This window comes from Mustela nigripes, chromosome 7, assembly GCF_022355385.1.
Source record: "Mustela nigripes isolate SB6536 chromosome 7, MUSNIG.SB6536, whole genome shotgun sequence".
In the NCBI taxonomy this organism is placed as follows: domain Eukaryota; kingdom Metazoa; phylum Chordata; class Mammalia; order Carnivora; family Mustelidae; genus Mustela; species Mustela nigripes.
In genome coordinates, this window is record NC_081563.1 from 124,066,027 (window position 1) to 124,091,382 (window position 25,356).

The window sequence follows — 25,356 nt, forward strand, 5'->3', positions numbered from 1 at the left end:
TCAGCTCAGATCATGATCTCGGGGTTGTAGGACAGAGCCTCACCTCAGGCTCCGTCTTCTGTGTGGAGTCTGCTTGTCCCTCTCCCTCTGCTCCTCCCCCTCTGCTCTCTAAAATGAGTAAATGCTTTAAAAAACACAATACATCCCCCCCCCCCTTAAAATAATCTTTAAAAAAAAATTTAGAGCCAAACTTCCCTGAACCTACTGGCTGTGTGCCTTTGGGCAAATTAGTGAACCTCTCTGTGCCTCCATTTACTCATCTAAACAAATAAGAACAATAGAAGTATACTTCACAGGGTTGTCAGGATTAAATGAATATCTCTAAAGCTCTTACAACAACGTGCCTGGTACAAAGCATACACTCCGTTATTTCTAAGTAAGATTAACTCCAGCTAAGCACTTGTTATAAAATATATAAAGTTAGGAATGCTGCAAGGCCATTATCTCACTGGTAACAGCAATAAATAAAATGAAAAAGAAAAAGAAAAAGGTCAGAAGCTCAAATTACAGAGAACGTTTGGTCATATGTAGAACTCCTTAGAAGCAATTCTTTTTCCTGCTTTTTAAAGAACACATAGGTAGGGTGCTAAATGGCTTACATGTTGAGCCCTTACTCATGTTATTTATTAAATGTCCTTATTCATTAAAATGCAAATAACTCAAAAAATAAAAAAAATAAGATGCTAATAATTCACTAGGTTTTTTAAAAATTAAACACAAGACCTTGAAAAAAATTAAATTTAAATAAGTAAGTTGAATATTGATGGAGTAGGAAGCCTGGGGGAGTGTGTTCCGGAAACTAGTTATTTATTTTACAAAAAAAAAGATCCATAGTTATACATAGTATTAATAGTAACAGGAATAATAGCCAGCATTTATTAAGCATCAACCGCATTCCAGGCACTGTGCTGGTCAGCAGGTCAAGGGCACCATCTCATTCATGTGAAGGTGTGCACAGAGATGAGATGCTGGTCGATCCCTTCTTTCTGGGTTACCTTTCTCTCTCTGTCTCTCTCATTATCTCCTTTCCCGATTACTCACCCCCTACAGCCAGTACCCTGAAAAGACCATTTGGAAGGAGATGCCCAATTCCAGGACCCCTGTCCTAGAAGGCCAAGCAGGAGCTAAGAACATTCCCAGGAGACAGAGGATACCAGGCAGATGAATGAAGCCTGGTTTAGCCCTTAAGCTGGAGGCCAGCCAAGATCTTCCCCTGGACCTGAACATCCAATGTGTCAAGTCAGAGAACACACGAGCATTTAAATCCAAAGCCCCATCCCTGAATGTTATCCGGGGATTCTCCACTTTGTCCAGGTTTCCCAAACAGAAATCCTGGTTTTCCCCCAGTTACTCGATCACTGATACCATAGAGCGTGGGTCTCCCTCGGGGCTGATTTCTGTCACTCGGGGAACTCCCAGAAATGTCCACAGACATTTTTGCTTGTCACAAATGGGGATGGAAGAGTTCTTACCGGCTCTATTGGGGAGTGGTCAGGGATCCTGCTAAACATCCGAGGCACAGGACTGCCCACAACAAAGGGCTGCCCAGCTGAAAAGGACAACTCAATTTCGAAACTGAGAAAGTTTCTCAGAATTTCTAAAATGAGAAACCCACCCCACCCCCACCCCCACCAAGTAGCTTACAAACAGCACAGCCTTTAGATCCAGACAGGCCAGGCCATGGCTCGATCATAAGCAGCTGGACAGCCTTGGGCAAGGGACAGTTCCTGAGCCTCCTCTTGTCCATCTATACAACAAAACCCTGAGAAAGTCATTTGAAAATACCCCAGGGGCACCTGGGTGGCTCAGTGGGTTAAAGCCTCTGCCTTCGGCTCAGGTCATGATTCCAGGGTCCTGGGATCGATCCCCACATCGGGCTCTCTGCTCAGCGGGGAGCCTGCTTTCTCCTCTCTCTCTGCCTGTTTCTCTGCCTACTTGTGTTCTCTGTCAAATAATTAAATAAAATCTTTAAAAAAAAAAAAAAAGGAAAAAAAGAAAATACCCAAGCACAGCACTGCACACTCCGCAAACTAAGGCTATTGTCATCACGGATGTGTCCTCAAAGAACTCACGTCATCTCTTCTGTATCAGTACCGACGGTACTGGATACTGTTTTCGCTGAAAACCTTAACTTTGGGTAATGAGTTCCGAACTCATAATTCTAATTGATCCCTGCAGGGGACTGAGCTCTTGACTTTGGCCCCATTAGGACCATGTAAGAATCTACGGAGTTGGCCAAAGGTACAAGGAAGAGCTGTTCCACTTAAGGCTCAGCAGCTGAATCAGCACAAGCCAAGTACATCAAGCACAGGACCTGCCCTTTGGAATCAGGGGTCTCAGCTTCCACACTGAACCAGGGACTCCCAAATATTCCCACTGCACCACCCGGTCTGCGTGGGGATTATAAACCAGAACACAGGCCAACAAAACACTGAAGGCTTTGCCTTAGTGTTCATTAACTCACATCATTATATGTTAAATTAATATCAAATTAATAACCTAACAGAAGGACACAAAAACCTAGCAGACTTTACCAGACTTCTGGGATAATGAAGAAAGGCAATGTTCGCCCGCCTGCCTTATTTACTCCCGTGATGCCTCTTCACACGTCTTAGCTCACCCACGACCCCTCCAGGGAGCTCTGCTTGATGGCCCACACCCCAGGTTTAGCGGTCCCTCCATGTTCTGGTAGTCGCTGGGCTCACCTCCACCACAGCTGCCTTCCTGCTCTACTCTAAGGGTCCCTTTCTCCACCCCATATTTGTGCGCTCTTGATGGCCAAGAGTACATTTTTGTCAGGGTCTACGTCTGCGACCTGGGGCACAAGGCTCCTCCATGCCATGGCTGAAGACCCGCCAATTGTGGGTTTTGTCTGGGCTGCAACACAGCTGGATCAGATAGCTCTCGCCCCAGAAATACCAGCCCCACGCTCACTGGGTGAAGGCAAAAACCGTGAGTCTGTGCTCCCACATCTGTAAGTTGTCTGGGTAACCAGGGAGCTGGCATGACTCCGCTGGGCTTGGCTGGGGTCCAGGTCTGTTCCACAGGCCTCTCCTCTGCCTTGGACCCATGGACCAGCCACCCTTGCTCTTCAACATGCAAATGACCAAACACAAAAGAGGCAAACAGAGGCAAACATGCCCACCTCTATTTTACTGGCTGAAGCAAGTCCCGTGCAGGATGCCCATCCTACTGGGTCAAGAAATGGGCTCCATCTCTGCTAGGAAGAAGGGAAAAAATCATGTGGTTAGAGGACGGGATGAAAATGTGGAGAACAACAGTCTAGCAGGAGAACTCTTGCATGGGAAGGAGGAGGCGGTTTTTACATACTTCGGGAGTCCTTGTGCATTTATGGAATATTTATCCCAGACGCCCATCATCAGGAGTTAGTGTCCATGTTCTCCCATTACAGTATCCAACACTGTGGAGCTCCTGGTTTTCAACTGGCCCAAGGTCACAGCACCAGAAAGGAGTGGGGATTTCCATGACCCGAGATCTGACACCGAAGTCCACCACGCGCTGCCACTCCCCAACAAAACCCAACCCAGACAGAAGACGCGGTCTCTGCTGCCCTGCTCCAAGCGTGTTTTTCCATCCCAAACTTCGGAAGTATTTTGGAAGCAGTGTGATGAACAGGAGGTGGAAGAGCGAGCCAAGGACCAGCCTCGAGAACTCGAGAACTCGGCCACATCACCAAGCTCAATCCCCATCCACACAGCAAAGTGACAAAGTGACAGAAACCATTGGACAGTCTGTGAGCTTGGTCCCAGGCATTCTGACCCAGAATCTATTTCAGAAAAATAGGTCATTTTTGTGGCAAGAGCCGAGAGCCTGTCCTGCCCTCTTAGGACAAATGCTTCCAAAATATTCCAGGTGGGGCTTCAAGTTGGGTAGAGCCAGGTTTTGCTCTAAAACACAGACACATTATAGATAAAAAAAGCACCTTACTCTCATGTAAGGTCAACCTGGCTTTTTCCCAGGGAAATCGAAAAAGATCTGTGTCAATCAGAATTAGAGGCCCACATCTTCTTGTTCCTTTCATAACTCAGTAACATTCGTATTCAACAGAGTTAGCCTGGCCATTCATAGCTTAGGTCTATCCTCTATGAAAGAAAAATGCTGATTTTCTAAGGGCATGCCCTTACTTATCATGACTTCAAAAATAAATATTTTGTGGCTGTTTAGAAGTCAGCAAAAGTTTTCCTGTAAAAAACCAGATTATTAAAAAAATTTTTTTAAATAATCTTTTAAAAGAACCAGACAATATTCTCATCTCCACTGCTGTAGCATGAAAGCCACCAGACTATACACAGCGGCATAAGCAAGGTTGTGTTCTGGTAAAACTTTATTCACAAAAACAGGAGGTGAAAAGACTTCGGCACATATTTTGTTGATCTAAAAGGATGAGAATACACGGCTAAAATTCTAGAAAACTGGTATCTCCAAGAAGACAATAAAACTGCATACAACTTAGATCATTTTTTTGGTAGAGTCTGATTTAAGCAATGCCTCTGAAAACCCTAGGTACTCATTCAATCCTCATAGATTGAGCTGATGAGAAACTGTATTCCCATTTTACAGATGAAGATACCATGGCTCACTGAGCTTAGCGATCCACTTAAGATCACACAACTAGGACGTGGTAGAGCCAGGACTCCAACCAAAGTCTATGTTAATTCTGGGTCAGTGATTTCCCAGCATCATAGTACATGTTGCCATTATGCACCCCGAGCCTAAAGGGGTTACGAAGAATGATCAGAAAATGCCAGTTTTATTCTAAGAAAGTCACCAGTGATGAACTCAAATTTATAAGTAAGTGGTTCATTAGAGCCCTTTTCACAGGATTACAAAATTGGAAACAATCTATATGTCTAATATTAAAGGGAAGACTGAGCAAATTATGAAGCAGCCACTGAAAATAATGTTCACAAGAAGGTGTAACGATATTGGAAAATGTTCACAAAAATGTCAGGTGGAAAAAAAAGAACAGAAAGCAACACAATGGCTAAATCATGACCCCCTTGCCTTAGCAAGGATATATACATATTAAAAGCTCTGAAAGGAAACACTTTGATTGTTTATGATCACTTGGCTCTCCCTGGTGTGAGAATGGCAGGCAATGTTATTTTTTTCATCCAACTTTTGGGGTTTTGCCAAACTTGATTCAATATACATATCTGGCTTTTACAATCAGATGTTTTTAAAAGAGATTTATCCCTAATTATCTTCTACTCTCTATTTCTTTTCTTAAGATGTTTGTAAACAAAAGTTTGAAAGGGAACCACTCCACTGTCGGAGTTCATGGGAGAATCCTAGCACAACCTTTTTTTTTTTTTTTTTTTGAAGTTTTTATATTAGAGAGAGAGAGAGAGAATGAGAAAGAAAGAGAGCATGAGAGGAAAGTGGTCAGAGGGAGAAGCAGAAGCCCTGCCAAGCAGGGCCCAATGCAGGACTCAATCCTGGGACTCCAGGATCATGACCTGAGCCAAAGGCAGTCACTTAACTAACTGAGCCACCCAGGTGCCCCTAGGCACAACCTTTAACAGCAAGGACCAACATCAAGCTAGGTTTATCGCTCTGGTCTTTAAAAGGCTAAAGCAAGGGTCCTTGGAATGTTCGGTCCAAACCGCCCCCTCTCCCCCACCGAGAGCACAGATGTACATGAATCCAGTCCTGTGCGCAAGCCCTGCTGAGTAAAAAGAAAATTTGGTTCAACATTTACTCTTCCTGTGGTTCTTAGTTAAAACAATGACAAAACACAACACCAACCACAAAAACTGGCAGACACGTGACTCGTAGATGGTCACCGATTGGCTTCTACTCCTGCGTGCCCGTGCCACGCCTGTCAGGTTGCTAGAGACTAAAATGAGCGACCCCCACAACCCTTCTCACCTGGTGAGGACCACAATGCTCTATTCCAGAAATGCCTGTCCACAAACGTGCAGGAGGAAGGGATTTCACAGATTCCCTCACCTCCTTTTAGTCAACAGAGGTAAACCCATATGAGAAGAATAAAATGGTTTCCTGTGTTGCATGTGGTTCCCAGGCACAGAAGGCACTGGGTATTCAATGCCTCCAGAATCTGGGAGGGTGCTGGTAACTGGAGACAGTCCTAACTAACTGTATTCAAGCAAGCATGTCCACACTCCCGCTTGGTGCACCAGGTCTTCTCCACCAGGTCTTCTGGAATGCATGTTGTGGCAGAACTTGCCCATTGCCCACTCAAATCTGTTCTTCCCTTCCTTGCTAAGTAACGGCATCCCAGTTTTTAGCCATGCACCATGTCGCCCAGATGAAAGACTTTTTTTCTTAGATATACCTACATAACTAAGTTCTGAACAATAAAATGTAAGTAGACGTTGACCTTCCAAGGAGTCTTCTTAAAGTGAGGGAATAGATTATTCTCATCCTGCTCCTCCACCTAACAATGGCTGGAACTTGGGCAGCCACCGTAGACTGTGAGGTTCAGGTGAATGGTAGAGAGGTGAAATGGAAAGAGCTTAGGACGCTTTCAATTTTGTAGAATCACTAGACCAGCTGGGTTGTCTCCTCTGTAGCTTTTACCAGAGCTGGGATTCTACTTTCATCTTGCTTAAGGCACAGTTGTTTTGAGGTTTCTTTATGCCGCTGAACCTAATCCTAATTAGTACACAGATGTGTCGGTAGGGCCTGAGGAGCCTGTTGAAGTACCACTGGACCCAATTTCGCTCCACACTCTCATATTATGTTGTAAGCAAGTCACTTCAGCTCTCCATAGTCACCTCAGTTTCCCCAGCGGTTAAATAGGAAGAAAACCGTGTGCTGTAATTGCTTCAAAAGGCTTTTGTGAAGCACGATTACCTAGTTCAGATATGCTTTATGAAACACAAAGACCTACAAATATATAAAGGACTTTTGTTTCCTCCAAACAAGACTATTTTTTTAGAGAGAAAATGAAATAGGAGAAACCCATGTATGAGAAGTCTCTTCTAATTAAGAAGAAGGAACTTAATCAGACCAGCGGGTTCTCTTCTCATCTCTGCCAGGTCATCTCTCCCGATCCCATCCAGGTGATTCTTTATTTTTCAAATGAGAATTTAATTTTGTTCCTACACCATTATTACATCTAAATTAAATATTTATTGGGCTGAATATCAATTGACTTTTAGAAATAAAGATTTGAAATTTACGAGCTAACCAAGTAATTCAATAATTGTAAATTTCACAACTGAGCTTTGTAATCAATTACTGTTTAGTAATGATATAAATGCACGTTGTTCTCAGGAGACCCTGGACAACTATAAATTAGATTCTGCACACACAACAATCTGGCAACATCTCCACACAGGCTTTGCTTCTTCCAAGGAGTAACCGAGGCCGGGGATAAATCCCAAGCTGGCCTCCCTGGGCCCCGTGTCTGGACCCCAGTTCACCCATCAGTCAGGCTGTGCTGAGGCTAGACTTAATGAGCGCTCCCACAAAACAGAACTCAGACGATAAATCACCTGGAAGGAAAACCTCACAACCCAACTCAGACACTGCACAATGGGTGGGTAATAGAGACAATCATTCATGCATTTGCCCATCCAACAAACAGCTACGGAGTGCCTACCACATGCCAGGCGCATCAGTGTAGGAAACAAAGTCACCTGCCCTTCTGGAAGGTGAGAATAAGAAGCAATGGACAATAAATAATGAATAGCGTAAATAAGCAAATCGAACTGGGCTGCATATTGGCGGAATTTTAGAAATAAGGATGGGAAATCCCCAAACCGAGAGTACGAAGAGGCCATAAGTGCTATGAAGGTGCGTAAGCTAAGTGTTATCCTAATTTTATAAATAAGGAAACTATATGTGGGTTTCAAAGAGAAGTAACTTGCTCAAACTCGGAAACTAGCAGATTTGGGATGTGAATTCAGATTCCAAATTCTAACCTGATCCTGCCACCAACACAAAATGGGTGGGTAAGTCGCCAATCTTCCACAGGCAACTGACCTCAGAGTCAGGGACCAACAGAACAAATCCCTGTGAGTAAGCACCCTCGCCCCAAGTCCCTTAGAGACTCTGGGGTGGGGGAGGGGGGATTAGGGGGATGGGAGTGGGAATGAGGTTGAGATGAAAGGAGCGCCCTGGAGAAGAGCGGATGGATGCCAGCACCTCTCAGCATCCACCATGCTTAAATCTAGACTCGGCTTGGGCAAAATTTCCATTTTAATTTCCACGTGCTAAATGGGGGACATTATTTCCACTCCGAAAGAAACGTAAAGCAATCGTGTGGATCGTTGTTCATTCGAAACCCGTTCTTTGTCTTCATCGGGCTGGCCAACTACAAGAGAATGCATTATGAATTTGGCTTCTATTGGAATGAAGCTTGGCAAAAAGAGGATTTTGAAACCTCCCGGGAGACCTCCGTCACAAACCCACAGATTCTGGTAATTGATGAGAGAACTTTCAAGTGAGCTCAGTGATTACATTTTGAATGCTTTTCTATTAATTATTAAAGGTAAATTATGTTGTTGAAAAGGAAAGCCATTGAAAGATGGTAATTTAAGGAAATAGGTTAGGAAGGCATTCTGGATAAGGTAATTGATTTAAAAATTGAAAGGCATTTAGGAGAAGGTCTGTCAAAAATGGATTTAAACAACTGAAAATGGCATCCCTGCTATTTATATGTTGCTTGAAGAGGAAAAGAAAGCAGCTGAAGATTTGATAGAACCTGATGGAATACGAAGGAAGTTCTGTTGTTTTGTAAAGTAGGCTTGCCTGCTGAGGACAGCCCCCACCCCCAAACCATCCTTCTCTTCCTATCATTCCCTGGAGGAGTTCACAGGAGAAAAAGATGTCACCTGAATGCTGCCTGGGCTACCCACTTGCAAGAGAGATGCCAACACCCGCCAACAATATGGAAAGGCGTTTCCGAAGTCAGAGCACAGATGTTAGAATCACTGTATTATTTAAACGCCCCATAACAAACTTCTGTTCTAAGAGTGACGCCAACCCCTCCATCAACCCGAAGCTCCCTTCCACTCTCGGTAGGAGATGGGGGCATCCTGGAACAGCAATAGTGCAGCAGAAAGAATAGGACTAGGACACATAGTAGTGGCACTTACTAGCAGTAATAAACATCACGGACAACAGCTTCGGAGCCTGGGTCCCTCATCGTCACCTGGAGGGCTGCCCAGGAGAGCCACCCAACCAGCGACATCTGCACTAGAGTTTGCATGAACAAGAAAGGGACCTATGGGGGTGCCAGGGTGGCTCAGTGGGTTAAGCTTCTGTCTTCGGCTCAGGTCATGATCTCAGGGTCCTGGGATCAAGCCCCATATCGGGCTCTCTATTCAGCAGGGAGCCTGCTTCCTCCTCTCTCTCTCTCTCTCTCTGCCTGCCTCTCTGCCTACTTGTGTTCTCTCTCTCTGCCAAATAAATAAATAAAATCTTTAAAAAAAAAAAAAAAAGAACGAAAGAAAAAAAAGGGACATATGATCATCATTTTCATTCCTTCTTCCCAATGCCATGGGAAATGAAACATGGCAAGGATGGGTGGCAGAACAGAATTACTTATGGTTACAAACTACTTCTCCTTCCTCTGGATTCCTCCTGAACCCTAGCTGAGAAAAAGATTGCAATCACAAAAAAGGCTCATCACAAAACACAGGCAGGCCCCTTCAATACCCTACTGCACCTGTCAGCATGAGTAAAAGCCAAAGCAGCCCCGAGGACTGGTCCCTCCTAGCACACCCCTTAGGCATCCCCAGCCATGTTAGCACAGCCATGAACGTCAGCCAGGGAAGTGAAAGGCCAGGCCACTGCCCTAAGGGACCATTCAGTGCAGACCTCCTGGCACCAACCTAGGCCAGAGAGAGGTCAAAGTGTCCAAGGTGGAGGATCACGGACATGTCCTTTTGCTGGGCATTCCAAAGAGCATTTCCCTATGGAAGGAGGCAGTGTCTGAACTAACAGAACCTGTCGCTCTCTGAGGGCAGGGGAAGCCCCTTCTCCACAAGCCAGATTGGCACTAACCTCCACCTCTTGGTTTTGGAGACTCACCGCCTTGACTGATTGCTTTTCCCCACTCTCTTCCCATAGCCACGATGCTGGGGTCTTCAAAATATTGCTGGCACTTCCATGCCGACAATGGCCACGGAGTAACAGGAGCTTAGGAAGGGTTTTACCCTTTCACAACAGCAGTGCTGGTCTTGCTAAGAATTATACTATGCTTACAAGCACCGAACAAGGGAAGCCAATGTCAGCTAGAGATGGACGAAGAAGACCAAGATGGCTACCGTCAAGTCATGAGAAGTGGCACAAGTCTGTATCAGGTAATCACCTCAGAGGCTGAAGAAGACGGCCTGACCTCCTCCACTGGGCCAGGGAGGTGGTGTTCAACAGGGCACTTTCACAGACAACCATAAAAAAGGACAAACAGATCCAAAAAAGGCTCTGAACTAACAGAGAATTTTTTTTTATAAGGGACGATAAAGAAATGACCAGTTGTTGACTGATTGGCCTTTGGTCTTCTCTTGGACCAAGTGCTGCTGTACCAATCCTATGACAAAATGCAAAAAGGGTCGAGCTCCTACCACAAGCACACGGTTTGTACTCCAAACGGTCTCTGGATTGCCAGAACACTCCTCTCAGCCTGTCCCAGCACAGCCGTTTGGGCCGGGTACCAAAACAGTTGAAATGGACAAAAGGGCAGAATGTTACCTTCACTAGAGAGGACACCAGAGGAGAAAGTTCACGCCACAAAAAAAAAGACTTCTCAAGGGGTGCCTGGGTGGCTCAGTGGGTTAAGCCGCTGCCTTCGGCTCAGGTCATGATCTCAGAGTCCTGGGATCGAGTCCCGCATCGGGCTCTCTGCTCAGCAGGGAGCCTGCTTCCTTCTCTCTCTCTCTGCCTGCCTCTCAGTGTACTTGTAATTTCTCTCTGTCAAATAAATAAATAAAATCTTTAAAAAAAAAAAAAAAAAAAAAAAGACTTCTCAAATATCAAGAAGTGGGAGAAAGGATGTAGGTTCTCACCAGGCTCCCCATTTTTATTACTGCACCTGAATAAACGGATCTGGGCTTTAAGAAAACAGAAATGCCAAGCCCTTCACTTCACGGGCCTCCAGCAAATTTCAAGGAAAACAAAACAAAACAAACAAACAACAAAAAAACCTGCAGCCTATGAGCCATAAACCCACTGTCTAAAATTCACACCAGGCTGGGCGAGGAGTTCCAAAGTTAGGGAGTTGTCTGGCTCTTACCCCCACAGTTCCCATGCTATAAGCCTAGGAGAGGTGCCCCAAAGCCTTTTCAAACTATGCATACCAGTAATATCAGGATAAACTCCCCCTCACCCCAGCTTGATATATTTTTCTAAACTTGCATATTTACATATTCATATACACAGATTATACACATGTTTATATATGCATATATACAGGATGTGTGGGTATAGACAGTATTAAATTTTCTGTCCATCCACCCTACAGAGCTGTAAACTCCAGGAGGACCCTGCTTCTTTGCTGGTTTTATTCACACTGACCTTGTCCTGAGCCTAGCCAGGTCATTCATAAGTTAATTCAATAAATGACTGAACCTTTGGTTTTAGACCTTGCATCTGGCAAAGAGGGAAGGGTATATAGTGCTTGAAGGTAAGGAGGCCTCCCCAGCCTTTCAAATAAGCGTTAATCCTCAGTGTGTACGGAGGAAAGGCAGAATTCCAACCCCTTCTGTCAGAGCCTCTCCGTGGGATTCTTCATAGTGTGCCCTGCAAAGGGTCTGAAATCCCCAACCCTCCTCAGGCTCAGCCGTGAGGGGCTGCATCTGCAGAGAGGAAGCACCTTCTCCTTTGCACAACCGCACAACTAGCTGAGCTCGGCCCCCCGTGCCTTTTCTGACCCCATTATCTTTCTACTCTAATGGGGAAAAGGGACTGATTCTCTGCCAACTTCCTCCCTTCCCTTTCCTGCCAAACAGAAAGCTGCCCGTTAGCTGCCGTTCCTCTCCACCCCCACTTCCCCTTCCCCACTCCAAAGAGTTTTTTTTAAGGATTTTGTGATACAGAATCAAGAGAACACAGAGAAAGAGCTAGAAATAGAGAGGACAGAGACAAAAGGAAAGAATTTAGGGCGGAAAAAAGAAAAAAGAAAGCTGAGCTGTGTTACAAAGACTTTACAAGGGCAGGAGAAAAAGCAGAACAGAAAGTTGTGATGTATTTGGACTCCCATAGTAGTTTTTAATAGATGTCAATAACTAAAATGTCCTTTTCATGATCTTTGTGCTCCCAGAACACAAAGTCATTCAGAGACTGAACTACATGGGCTTACAGGTTCTTAAGAGTTACCGTTCACTGATAGAGCCAAGTGGAGATCGCAGTGCATCCCAGAAAAAGAGACAGATACTGGCGGTGGAAAACATGGGAATATACTGCCTTCTCCCTCCGCCCATCCCCCATCCTGGAATAAAGAGCATCAGGTAAGCAGAAATTTTGCTGAGCCCTAATACCAGTGCAAGGGAAATTGCTTTAAAACTAAAGCTACAGGGGTGCCTGGGTGGCTCACTGGGTTAAAGCCTCTGCTTTCAGCTCAGGTCATAATCTCAGGGTCCTGGGATCAAGCCCCACATCTGGGCTCTCTGCTTGGTAGGGAGCCTGCTTCCCCCCCCACCACATCCGGCCCCTGTCTCTGCCTGCCTCTCTGCCTACTTGTGATCTCTGTCTGTCAAATAAATACATGAAATCTTAAAAAAAAAAAAAAAAAAAAAAAAAAAAAAAAAAAAAAAAAAAAAAAAAAAACAAAAAAAAAAAAAAAAAAAAAAAAAAAAAAACAAAAAAAAAAAAAAAAATAAAAACTAAAGCTACAGACCTGAGAGCAACAGAAGAGAACTTTCAACTTCCACACGTGAGTAATGTACTTGCCCCTTCCTGTTTCTTAACATGGTATCTGAACAGAGTGCATCACATTCATGGAAGAATAAAAAGAAAAAAACAGGGGCACCTGGGTGGCTCAGTGGGTTAAAGCCTCTGCCTTTGGCTCAGGTCATGATCCCAGAGTCCTGGGATGGAGCCCTGCATGGGGCTCTCTGCTGAGTGGAGAGCATTCTCCCTTCCCCTCTCTGCCTGCCTCTCTGCCTACTTGTGATCTCTGTCTGTCAAATAAATAAATAAAATCTTAAAAAAAAAAACAAAACAAAACACATGACTTTTCTCTCGAGCACTGCAAAACCAAAAAGAACGGCATCAAGAGACCTTAGGGGGTACAGACCTCTGAAGATAACCTGCTACAGGACCCAGAGGAAAACTCCACAGATCTGCTCACCACGCTCTGTTACTCAGGCCAAAACTGGAAGCAGCACCCCAGCCCATCTCCACTGTGTTATGCTTATTCCAAGAGGTCCTGCTTTTCTCTGGGATGTTCTGGACATTAGTAAAGTACCTTTTATATTCTTTTCACTTTTGAGAATTTTTAAGTTGTTCGGTAACGATTATGCATTGTTTCTAGAAATAATTTTTTAAATACCCCTGACAGAAAATAAAACACTCTCCCTTAAGGAAAGTTCAGGGTTTTAAAAATAACTTATTTTCTATTTAAAATAAAAACATCCTACTTGTCAAAGAAATCTCTCTCAAAGAAACATTTTAGACCTAGATGGATGTAGAGGGGATTTATTGAGACAAGCTTTTGTTTTTTAAACAAACCTGGCATTAAACTAACAAAATTCGACAAAGACCAGAAAAAAGAACTTGAAATCAATCTAACTTAGGAACATAAGCAAAATTCCTAATTAAGCACTTAGCAAATAGAAACTAGAAAACCATTTTTAAAATAACTATGTTCTAATGAAGTTCATCCCAAAAACATAGCCTATGACAAATAATTACCATGTTAATAAAGAGCGAACATTTTATGAACTCAGTAGATACCAAAAAAGCATTTAATCAAATTCCTCACTCATGCCTGAGTTAAGAAATTAAAACAGAACCCTTGCTTAATTCAATGAAAAATTAACACACATAACACACACACCACACACCACCACACCACAAATGAACCAGCAGAGCACTCAAGGAAGAAACCCTGTAGGTGTTCCCATCAGAAAAAGGAAAGAACAAGGATGCCCATTATCACCGATGTAAGTAACAATGTTGCTTAACATTGAAGTCTAAGTGCTATTCAATGCAATTATAAAAGAACAAAGTAAACAGTATATATCAGACAGTAAAATCCTCTTTATCTGTAGCTGATTGCATACTTGAAAAACCCAACATCAGCTGAGAAGCTAATAAAAAAAAAATTTAGCAAGATTGAAAAAAAAAAAAAAACAATAGCCTTTCACACTAAGAATAACTATATAGACAGAAAGGAGGGGGGATTACTTCACAAAAGGAAAAAAAATACATAAAAATGAATTTTACAAAAACATACAAAACCTTGGAAGGTTTTGGTGGAGGACAAAAAGGAACTACTGAATCCACAGAATATGTTTTCTTGTATTCTTTGTAATAGCCAATTTTGTGATATTGTAGAGGTAATTCTAATAAAAAAATTCCAATTTATGAACCTTGACAACATGACTCCAAAATTCATCTGGAAGAATGAACTCAGTAAGAATAGTCAGGAAAAAAAAAAAATCTGAAAATGTGATTACTTTAAGGATTTGGGTGAGTTGGCCTGCCAGATAGTAAAACATATTATAATGCTGCAATGCAAGAGACAAATATAACAGAATAGAATACCAGACACAGATGCAAATTTATATGGAAATTTAATGTAAGATAAAAGAGACATTTCAAATCAGTAAGGAGGAAAGGAAGGATTCAATAAATGATGGTAATACAAGCAGCTCATTGTTTGGAAAACTTGCATGAAAAGCATATATATATATATATATATATATATATATATATATAAATTAAAGGCTAGAGAAAAAGGAATTTTACCATCTTGGTTTTATGCTAATAAGAGCATTATCCAATCCAAGTTCAGAAACTGAATAAAATGACTCCTTTGATTCTATAAAAAATAAAACTATGCACAGAGATGGCATAAATACAGTTTAAATACAACAGCTTACCTTGGGGAAGAGAGAGTGGGCCTCAGTTGGAAGGGTGTACAAGGGGAAAATCTGGAAATTCTCTGTATCTTGGTGTGGATAATGGCTGCATGGATGTACGCATATGTAAAATTCATTGAGCCTCAGCGTTAAGATTCGTGCGTATTATGTGTATAACATTTACTTCATTAAAAAAAAAAGGGAATAAATCAAACATTTATCCTACCATTCCTAAAGACTGTTATAAGCAAAGACTTAATAAGGGAAAATTCTTCATACAAAAGTTAACTTTTTTCTGCTAATATATGCAAAAGGGACAAAAGAATCATAACGTCATGTTGTAATAACTGATCTAGAAAATGTCCAACAATGGCTATTAACACCATTAGGGCAGTGGTTCTCAAATTCAAACATGCATCAGACCCACTTGGTAGAATGGTTAATTTTGTGTCTACTTGATTGAACAAAAAGTGTTCAGGTATTTGGTTAACCATTATCCTAGGAATTTCTCAGAGTGTATTGTTGAGATGAGATTAACATTTAAATCATCAGAGCAAGTAAAGCAGATTGTGGGTAGGCAAGTAAAGCATAACGTGGGTGGGCCTCATCCAATCAGCTGAAGGTCTGCATGCAACTAAAGGCTTGACTGCGCCTCTAAAGCAAGAGGAACTCTGAAGTGTGGGCTCTTCCTGGTTCTACAGAAAATTGCCTCCAGGCTCCACCTGCGAGACCAGCTCTGTGGGTCTCCAGTCTGCCGGCCTCCCTAATCATATGGGCTAATGTTTTATCATAAATACCTCTTCATATATGTGTGTATGTGCACACTAGCGAAATACAAATTGTTGGATCCTTGAGTTTCCAATTCAATAGACCTGAGCTGGGACACAAGAATTAGCATGTCTCACAAGTTCCCAGTTGGAAATGGTACCACAAGTTAAGGGACTGGGAACCACACTGAAAACCAACACATGTGACAAAAGGTTTACAACAGATAAAATCAGGCTGACAACACCTAAACTTATTGATTAAGCTGAACTTCAATTTACAGGATACAGGGGAACAGTGACAGGATACCACAATAACCAGAAAGATGCAGTCAACCAAATCCAGTATATGGGGAAATGTACAGAAAATGACAACGCAGAGTCTTCAACAAATAAATGCCATGAAGAAAAGTGAAAGGGAAACTCATGGGTTAAAGGAAATTAAAAGACCTTTTTGGGTACTGATTGCAACCAGCTACCTTTTTTTTTTTTTAATTGAAAAGTTAAAGAACTAGCATCAGTTTTGTTACATGTGGTGATAGAATTCTATTTGCTTAGATTTTTAGGCAAGGGTTTCTTGGCCTCGGCACTGTTGACATTTTGGGCCAGGTAATCATCTTTGAGGGCTGTCCTGGGCACTGGAGGACATGTGGCAACATCTCTGGCCTCCATAGACCAGAAGCCACCTCCAGGTAGGACAACTGTCCAGCCACACGCCTCCTGGAGGGCAAAGCGGCCCCTGGCTGAGATCCACTCATTAGATACACCTTATGAAGAACCTGCAGGTGATCTGATCTGGCTGGGGTTTTTGTTTTTTTTTTAAGATTTTATTTATTTTTTTGAAAGACAGATCACAAGTAGGCAGAGAGGCAGACAGAGAGAGAGGAGGAAGCAGGCTCCCCCACTGAGCAGAGAGCCCGATGCGGAGCTCAATCCCAGGACCCCAGGATCATGACCTGAGCCGAAGGCAGAGGCTTTAACCCACTGAGCTACCCAGGAGCCCCCTGGCTAGGTTCTTTAAGATAGTCCAGAAAAACTAGAGGGAGGTGAGATGTTCTAGAACCACAGAATATAGGCGATCGCTGAAGCTGGGTGATTAAGTCCACGGGTATCATTACTCTACTCCTTATGCTTTTACATACCTTCGAACACGTCTGATAAAGTTTTACAAAAACACATGTGCATACATAAATGCCGCAGAAACACATTTTTGACAGATGTTCGTGATGTTAATGCGGGGGTGGGGGTGTGGGGGGGGGGGCACAGATCACCAGGCAACATGTGACCTCTTTCTGATATAAAACAAAGACCCTCAGAGAGGAAAGGTATCCAAACATTTACACTGACAGTCCCCAGGTGGTAAAACCCTAACCATTCTCTTCTTCCAGTCGGTAGTTTTCAAAACTTTCCCCATAAAATGTACATTATTCAGTAAACAAATGTAACAAAAACTAATAAAGAAAGGTATCATTATAGAGACACACTGTGGGCAATGAAAGAAATGAAAGAAAGAGAAAGAATGAAAGAAAGAGACTATTCAAAGCAACCGCAAGATCTCAAAATGTACAACAATCAAGGAGGCATTGAATTTAGAGGCAAAGAGATCTCAAAGTCCTTAGCAAATACTGATTACAGCATGCAAATTCAGTAATGTACATGTGCGGATGTGATGGGAGGGGTGTGTTTCCTCAGACTGACCTCGGGCATCTGAATTCCATTTGATCTCCCCTATTTCAGAAGGCAGAGTCACATGGAATAAATTTTAGACTTTTCTCGAAACAAAATATGGTATTTTCCCCGACGGGCACATATTTCGAGTTTTTTTTTTTTTTTAAGTGATCACATTGGTGCTTAAATCCAGAGCCAAAGTGGAAAACTCAGCTATTAAGTTAGACTCGTGCCCCCCAAAGGTTCTAGGTAGCAGGGGTTTTGCTCTTCTGCTTTTCAACATCAAACAAATTATTTGCAATTTAATCACCTGTTGCTCTGTTCCGCTTGCCTAAGTGGCTGCAGTCTGACTTTGGTGCCAGTAAACAACAGTGAGCCAGATTTCCCGATGCTATGTTTCCTTCCATGGTATGTGGACTAAATTTCAAGCCCTGTCTTCAACCCTCCCACGCTCTGCTTGGACATCTCCACTTTCACGGCCATTCCCTTCCACAAGAAGGTAAAGCCCTTAAAAGCAAAGACTTTGGACTAAACCATAAGTGACTCTCAATCTCACAAAACAAACTGAGGGTTGCTGGGGGGAGGGGGATGGGAGAAGGGGGGTGGGGTTATGGACACTGGGGAGGGTATGTGCTATGGTGAGTGCTGTGAAGTATGTAAACCTGGCGATTCACAGACCCGTATCCCTGGGGATAAAAATATATTATATGTTTATAAAAGAAATTAAAAAAAAAAAAAAAAGCAAAGACTTTGCCTTCTTCAGTACTGTGTCCCTAGTGCCTAGCAGAGGGCCTGGGGTATAGGAGATGCAGGAAAGTAACAGCTGAAAAACAATTTGTGTTTCCCTCCTTTTTCCTGATACGGGGCCTTCTCAGGAAACATCCAGGATTCCTGGGACTACCAAATGGCCTGAATTATGAGCAGGCCCGGATTCCGTTACCATGCTGCTTATCCTCGGGATCCAGGCATGAACGAAGATGTGAACAGACCCACGCGTCCCTCCCTGTACTACACACACACACACACACACACACACACACACACACGACTCTGCGACACCCCAGCCCATTGAGTCCCTGGGCCTCAGCCAGTCCACGCTCCATCTCATCGTGTTCTATCTAATAAAACTGATCTCCAGAATTAAAATTCACGAGGCAGCATACGTTACATATTCCCTCTCGCTGCAGATTTTATTCGGCCCCCAGTGTCTCCTGAGTTTATTTGAAGGCCTGTCCCCATGGTCTTCCTCAGCAGCCCACAGCAGATTTTTCTGCTACACCCGGACATCTTCTGCTCAGCTCACTCTAGTGTTTGGTGTGAGAACAGACATGAAGTCCTAGAATCGAAGCCAACTAAGCTAACCATACGCTTCCACTCCTTTTCTCTGGCCTTCTGGTCAGACCCACCACACAGGATCGCCACATTGCCCACCCCAAATCCTCTCCTGACCACCCCCGTTTAAGATCTAATCCAACTTCCTCTGAAGAAAAGAAAACTGAGGCTCAGGAAGTTGAAGCAGCGTGTCAAGGGGAACATGAGGGGCAGTGCAGGGACTGGGACACCAAGGGTCTCTTGACCCCCCAGGGCCCAGTCTTCTTTCTCCAGGAGTCAGCAAGCTAAGCCCTCTGCCTTTTTTTTTTTTTTTTTTAAATAAATGAAGTTTTATCAGAGCACAGCCACACACATTCATTTCCATATTGACTAGGACTCATTTGGATTACAATAGCAGGAACTGACTGTGATAGAGGCTATACTATGTACTATCTTAACATTTAACGAAAAAGTTGACTGACCTCTAACAGAGCTCAAAAGAACAAGAAGTGAGAGGGTAAAGGCAGATGCAGACTGTGGAATGCTAGCTGAACCCCCTGCTAGTCTCCTCAAAGGAGAGGAAAGTGTGGACTCAGGACAGAAGGTCATCGGACACCTCTTCCCCACACCTGGGGCATCTCAGTAGATGCCTTTGCAGAGATGCAGCTCTGCCCGGCGTCAGGCACCCGTGGCTGTCCCTTCAAACACACACACACACACACACACACACACACACACACACGTATATGCTGAGTTCCAAGTGCACCATGCCTTCCCCAAGTAGGTCCGGAATATTAGCTTCAGGCTGCACTAAAGAGCCTCTCGGCCCCACAACACAGGGAAGGCCGAGACATGGGACAGGTCTGCAGGCAGGAAGCCTTCTCCAGTTCATGAGAAAATGCATGGCTTATGGAGGGTCAGGCTGTCTGGATTCAAGTCCTCACCTGCTGGGAGACCTGGGGTTATTTCTCTTCATCAGTTGTGAGGAGGATTCACTAAGGCCTTGAGCGTGGGGTTCGGAGAGCAGTGGACCACCCAGCAGGTGCTGAGTCGGGGCGCCTGGAAACAGCTCTTGTGGAGACTGTCTTAGACATGTGGACAACCCGGTAACACATACAAGATTCGAGAATCCAGAAGAGCCTCTGACATCCAGGGCCTGGTGCAAGCTTCTCCCATCCCAAGGGCAACACTCACAAATGCAAACCAAAACAAAAACCCTCGAGGTCAGAACTGGCCGCCCTGTTTAGCCTGGAACACACCGACCGACAAAGCACACATGAGTCCAGCCGGCTTGAGTTCCTCCTTTCCCCAAAGGAGCCACACGGTGCTGGGGGAGTCAGTGGGTCTCTTTGAGCCTCAGTTTCCTCATTTGTAGGGGACAATAGCCTCTACCCCACAAGTCCACCATGAGGACGGAAGTGGGCCCTTGTACTGAGCTCAGGTGAGGACTGCTGAGGTCATTTAGATCAGTAAGAGCTCAGCCTGAAACGTGCTGCCCGGTCCGACCACCCCGGGTCTCTGTCCCGGACACAAAGCCCGCTGAGCTGTGACTTGGGCACTAACAGTGTCCTCTTGAGCTCAATCACAGTGGACCCTCCTTCCCTTCCGTGCCCAAGCGGCTCGACCACCCTCTGTTCCCCAGGGCACCCTCACACACCCTGGCAGCCCACCTTACCATCAACCCCGCTCTGGGGCGGTTATGCCAACCCGAGACCAAGTCACAACCGGTGAACGCAGGGCCACCGTCCTGCAAAACAGACGTGCTGAGGCCCCACACTGGCTCCCCAGGTTCCTCCCTCCGTGGCTGCGGGAAATCCGCCCCCCTATCTGGGCACAGACTCGGTTCTCTGGGAAGCCCATGCGGCTGGATGAACCCCTGCCCCCTCCCACCCCGCAAGCACGGCGGACACCTACCCGGACTCCGGGGCGGCCAGCCAGCGTTCGTCGCCAACTCCCACACCCTTTCCACCCCCAAGAAATCCTTACCCCAGTCAAGAGCCAATGTGGGACAGTCGGGAGCATTCTCTCCAGGCAGGAGAGGCGATGGACTCCGGGGAACCCAGCCACCCCCGAACCACTGCCACCGTGGAACTCATACTCTGCCCTCGTGCATCCTCCATCCCGCATTATCCCACCGCGCTGGCTTGCAGGGACCCACGGCGCTCCCCCGAGGCCCTCCCAGCCCCTTCCTTCCAGGGACCCTGAATGAGCTGGGAGCCAGCGTCTGGCACGCAGGTGTGCATACCACCACCAGATGGGCCTCACCTCCGCCACGTGGGGTTCATTCCCCACCCCATGCGACATGCCCGCACCGCATGCCCCTACCACGTGGGGCTTATTGCAGCCACGGGAACAAACCCCTGCCAAGTGCAGCTCATTCCCCACCTCATGGCGGCACGCCCCTGCCCCCCGCCATAGAGCTCATCCTCTACCCCATAGAGTATGCCCCTGCCACTCGGGGCCCACCCCCACCCTTTGGAGCACGCCCCGCCAGGTGGAGCTCCTCCCCGCCACGTGGGGCTCACTCGTCCCAGGTGGAGCTGATCCCTGCCACGTGGGGCACACCTCTGCTACTGGGGCTCATTCCCCACTTGGTGGAGCTCGGCCCTGCCATGTGGGGCTCATTTCCCCACCCCATGGAACACGCCCCCACTGCTCCGCGGACCCCTTCCCCACACCGTAGGGCTCACCCCCCCACCATGCGGGGCTCATTCCCGCCACTTGGAGCAAACTCCTGCCCCATGTGGCTCATTCCCCATCTTATGGGGCACACCCCTGCCCCCGTGGAGCATCCCCTGCCACATAGGACACATCTCCAACCCCTGGGAGCACCCTCCCACCACGTGAAGCTCACCCTACCATGTGGGGCTCATTCCCCACCCCAGAGAGCCTGCCCTTGCCCCCTGAACCCATTCCCCACCTCATGGGGGCTCACCCCCTGTCCTGGGAGCTTGTCCCCACCATAAGGATCTCTTCCACAGCTGGCCACCTGTCTGCTTCCAAGTGGTGACAGGAGATGACACCCAAGAAACCCTGGAACCAAACCAGCAAGGAGCCACGTGCTGTATCTGACCCCATTCCCCTCAGGGCATTGGAAGTTCCTCCTCTGCCCACTCACTAAGGAGGAAACCAAAGCTGGCAAATTCAGGGTGACCCAAGTTAGAAAACAGCCAGGCCAGGGCGAGAACCCAGAAAACATGCCAAAGGGGGTGTTGACAGCTCCTCTGCCAGAGGGGGGCTTCCTCCTTGTCCTCCACCTTTTCTAGGACACAGAGTGCGGTGGGCTCCTGGCAAGATGAGGACACAAAAGACTTAAAGCACTTAACATAGAACAGAAGCAACATTTAGGGGGTTTGGGAGATTTCTATAAAGGTAGTCCAGAAATATAGTGAAATGTACAGCAAACGTAAACAATAAAATCTCCCTCCTCCCCGACCAGCAGCAACCCTGTTCCCTCCCCTGGGAACACAGTAGCACTTTCTTGTGTTTCCTTCTGCTGTAATCTATGCATAAGCCCATGTTTATACAAATGTGGGTGTTGTGTGTACAAATGTGGGTGTTGTGTGTATCCTTCGTTATAGAACTGATAAGCGCCTAGACAAAGTTCTATGCCTTGCTTTTTTCAACTGATACATCTTGGATACTGCTCCGGGCTAATGCTCAGGCATCTTACTCTTTCTGTCCAGATTATGGACATCTGCCTTTCTGTCCAGTCTTCCACAAGCAGGAAGAAAGCGGCAACCAACATCCAGTACGTACCTTCCCCGCACGTGAACACTCACACAGACACACACCGTGATGCGTCAGGTGGAATTCTAGAAGTGGAACTACTTGTGAGTGGACGAGAATCAGCAAATCTTCTCCAGGTGGGAATGTGTGTTTATCCATACCACGGGATGAAACCTTCCGGTTGTAGAACATCAAAGCTACATTGGAACTCATCCTGTTTCATTTCATCTGCTTCCCTTTGGGTCTGTTGGTCCTCAATTTCATCCACACTTTGGGATATTAATGCCCCCATTCAGCGTTTCATATTCGCTGGGTCTTCTTAATCCAGTTTACTTTCTTGAGGCTTAATACCCTTACAGAACCGCCGTGTGTGAAATTATCTTTTACAATGCAGAATCCAAGCAGTTTATAGTTTTCAGTCAATTACTCCCAACTGCCAGAGCTGTGCTCAGGATAACATTTCTGGCTAAATTTCTTCGTGGATCATGAATTCTTAGACACCACTAATCCTGGTGTCTGGTGAGGCCATATATTCAGACTCGCACCCAGGGCAAAGATTTGCTTCAAACTGGGAAATTCATACTCCTAAGCCACAGGTGTTCTGGAAAATTTTAGCACAAATACTAGTCTGATAAAGTGCATGATATTCCCCAGCTACTGACACACAGCTAACTTTTAAGAAATCCTGTAGCGGGGCGCCTGGGTGGCTCAGTGGGTTAACCCTCTGCCTTCGGCTGGGATCATGATCTCAGGGTCCTGGGATCGAGTCCCACATGGGGCTCTCTGCTCAGTGGAGAGCCTGCTTCCCTTCCTCTCTGACTGCCTGCCTCTCTGTCTACTTGTGATCTATGTCTGTCAAATAAATAAATAAAATCTTAAAAAAAGAGAAAGAAATCCTATAGCAAATCCATCTGTAATTTTTTCTTAAATCCTTTTGGTTAATCATTTTCTTTAAAAAATCACTGGCCATTAATTCAGCTCTATCAGTCAGCTTTCCCTGTGCACAGACAACCCCTACGGTACCTGAGTGGCTCAAATGGTTAAGCGTCTGTCTTCGGCTCAGGTCATGATCCTGGAGTCCTGGGATCAAGTCCCGCATCCGATTGCTCCCCCTGCTTGTGCTCTTTCTCTCTCTCTCAAATAAATAAATAAAATCTTAAAAAAAAAAAAAAAAAGACAACCCCTAAAACTTAGTGGCTTTGAACAAGCACCATTTACTTACCTCTCATGATACTATGGGTCAGAACATTGACCTAGGCTGAGGTCGGTGGTTCTTCTAACCATCTCGGCTAGTGGGTGACTAGCAGCTGCTCAGGGGCTCTGCTTCTAGGGTGGGTTAGTTACTAGCTGAGGCGATGGGGAATCGGGGTCCTGAATGTGTCATCCCCCACCAGGTCAACATGGGCTTCCCCATACAGAGGCTGATCCCGGGGGCAGAAGAGAACGCACCCCAGTGCACGAGTTGTGCACACGTTCTTTTCAAACCCTGGCGTAGTGACACATTTACTACTGTCCCACGGGTCAAAAGGAGTCAGAGGACTAAGTTCAGATTCCAAGGGTGAAGGAACAGAGACTACCTCTCCACAGAAGGAGCCCTCAGGTCACAAGGCAAAGACACAGGTGCAGGTAAGGGGGAGAACTGGCCACACCCACTGTTTATAAGCTCATCAAACTTAAATGATATTTATGTAAGGCTTTGCAATTTAGAACTGCTCTCACTCACACTGACTTCATTCCTAGAATAGTTTCCTAAAATAAGATCCACAGAAAGCAGCCACTGGAAAGATCTCCAACGTCAACAGAACCACTCCAAGTCATCCCACGACGAGCACCCGGGATAGCCTCGATCCAGATGCGGCAGGCCTCTGAGGGGCTTTCCTGAAGGCGACCAAGGTGCAGAAGAAAGGGCACGCACCACAGGGTGCAGGGGACTCCAGCTTAACCTGAGCTCTCAGAGCAGGTTATTTCAGTGCCGCGCGCCATTCCCTCCTTCCTTGGCCAACAGGGGAGGCAGAAGCAACGTAAGGAGGACCGCTGAGAGACTGCAAATGAAACAACTTTGTGCCTAGGCCCCAGGCACCTGGGAGAGCCCAGTGCTGCGTGGAGAAGACCTTCAAACAGTGAATTAGGCCCCAAGTTCTAAAGGGACTTGATTACTCAAATAAAAACAATCCGTGTGGGCAGGAGGCTGGAGAGAAGGCCACGGCTATAAGCTGGCATTCAAGGGAAACAGAACAAGTGTGGCCCCGGGGCACAGGGCTGCACCCTGGTCAGCCAGGGATGTGAAATTTTAAAGAGGGCAGAACTATGTGTTCTCTGTGCCCTCCACGCCTTGGACCAAAGGCCCCTTCTTCCCAAAGGAGAGTGAGTCCCCAGGAGTCCTTGCTGGGGAAAGAGCCCTCCATGATGAAAGACAGGTGCGTGAATACAGGGCGCTCCGTTACCGGCCTGAAGAAACCAGGCTGCCTGCTCTCTAGAAAAGGAAACACACTCCCCACCACAACCACTTTGGTGTTTCCAAGTATATAACCAGAGCAATAGCTACGACTTGTTAACTGTCCACCATACGGCAGATCCTGCCATTCGATCCACCTACATTCAATCGCTAGCATTCGGACCACAAATATCCCCTCAGTGGCGTCCACGGAGTCCCCGCGGGGTGCAGGACCGCACACGAGGGCCTGGGGAAGCAGCGATTCTATGCGGCAGAACAGCGTCTATGCGATGGAGCCTTAAGGGCTGATCACGGTCACCGATGCTACAGGTGCTGCCGCCACCACACCACCAAGAGAAGACTGCGCCGAGCTTTTTTTTTTTTTAAAAGATTATTTATTTATTTATTTATTTGACAGAGATAGATCACAAGC

General features: G+C 45.7%; 1 protein-coding gene and 1 long non-coding RNA gene across 13 annotated transcripts in view; both read right to left on the minus strand.

Annotated features, from left to right (window-relative positions):
• The window catches only part of LOC132021936 (uncharacterized), a 59,512-nt gene extending 35,580 nt beyond the window's left edge, over positions 1–23,932 (minus strand). Inside the window, exon 1 of the long non-coding RNA XR_009405472.1 lies at positions 23,712–23,932. This is a non-coding gene — a long non-coding RNA (uncharacterized LOC132021936). The remainder of the gene's footprint in view (positions 1–23,711) is intronic.
• The window catches only part of PTPRT (protein tyrosine phosphatase receptor type T), a 1,054,416-nt gene that overhangs the window by 986,906 nt on the left and 42,154 nt on the right, over positions 1–25,356 (minus strand). The gene's annotated exons all lie outside the window — the stretch shown is intronic.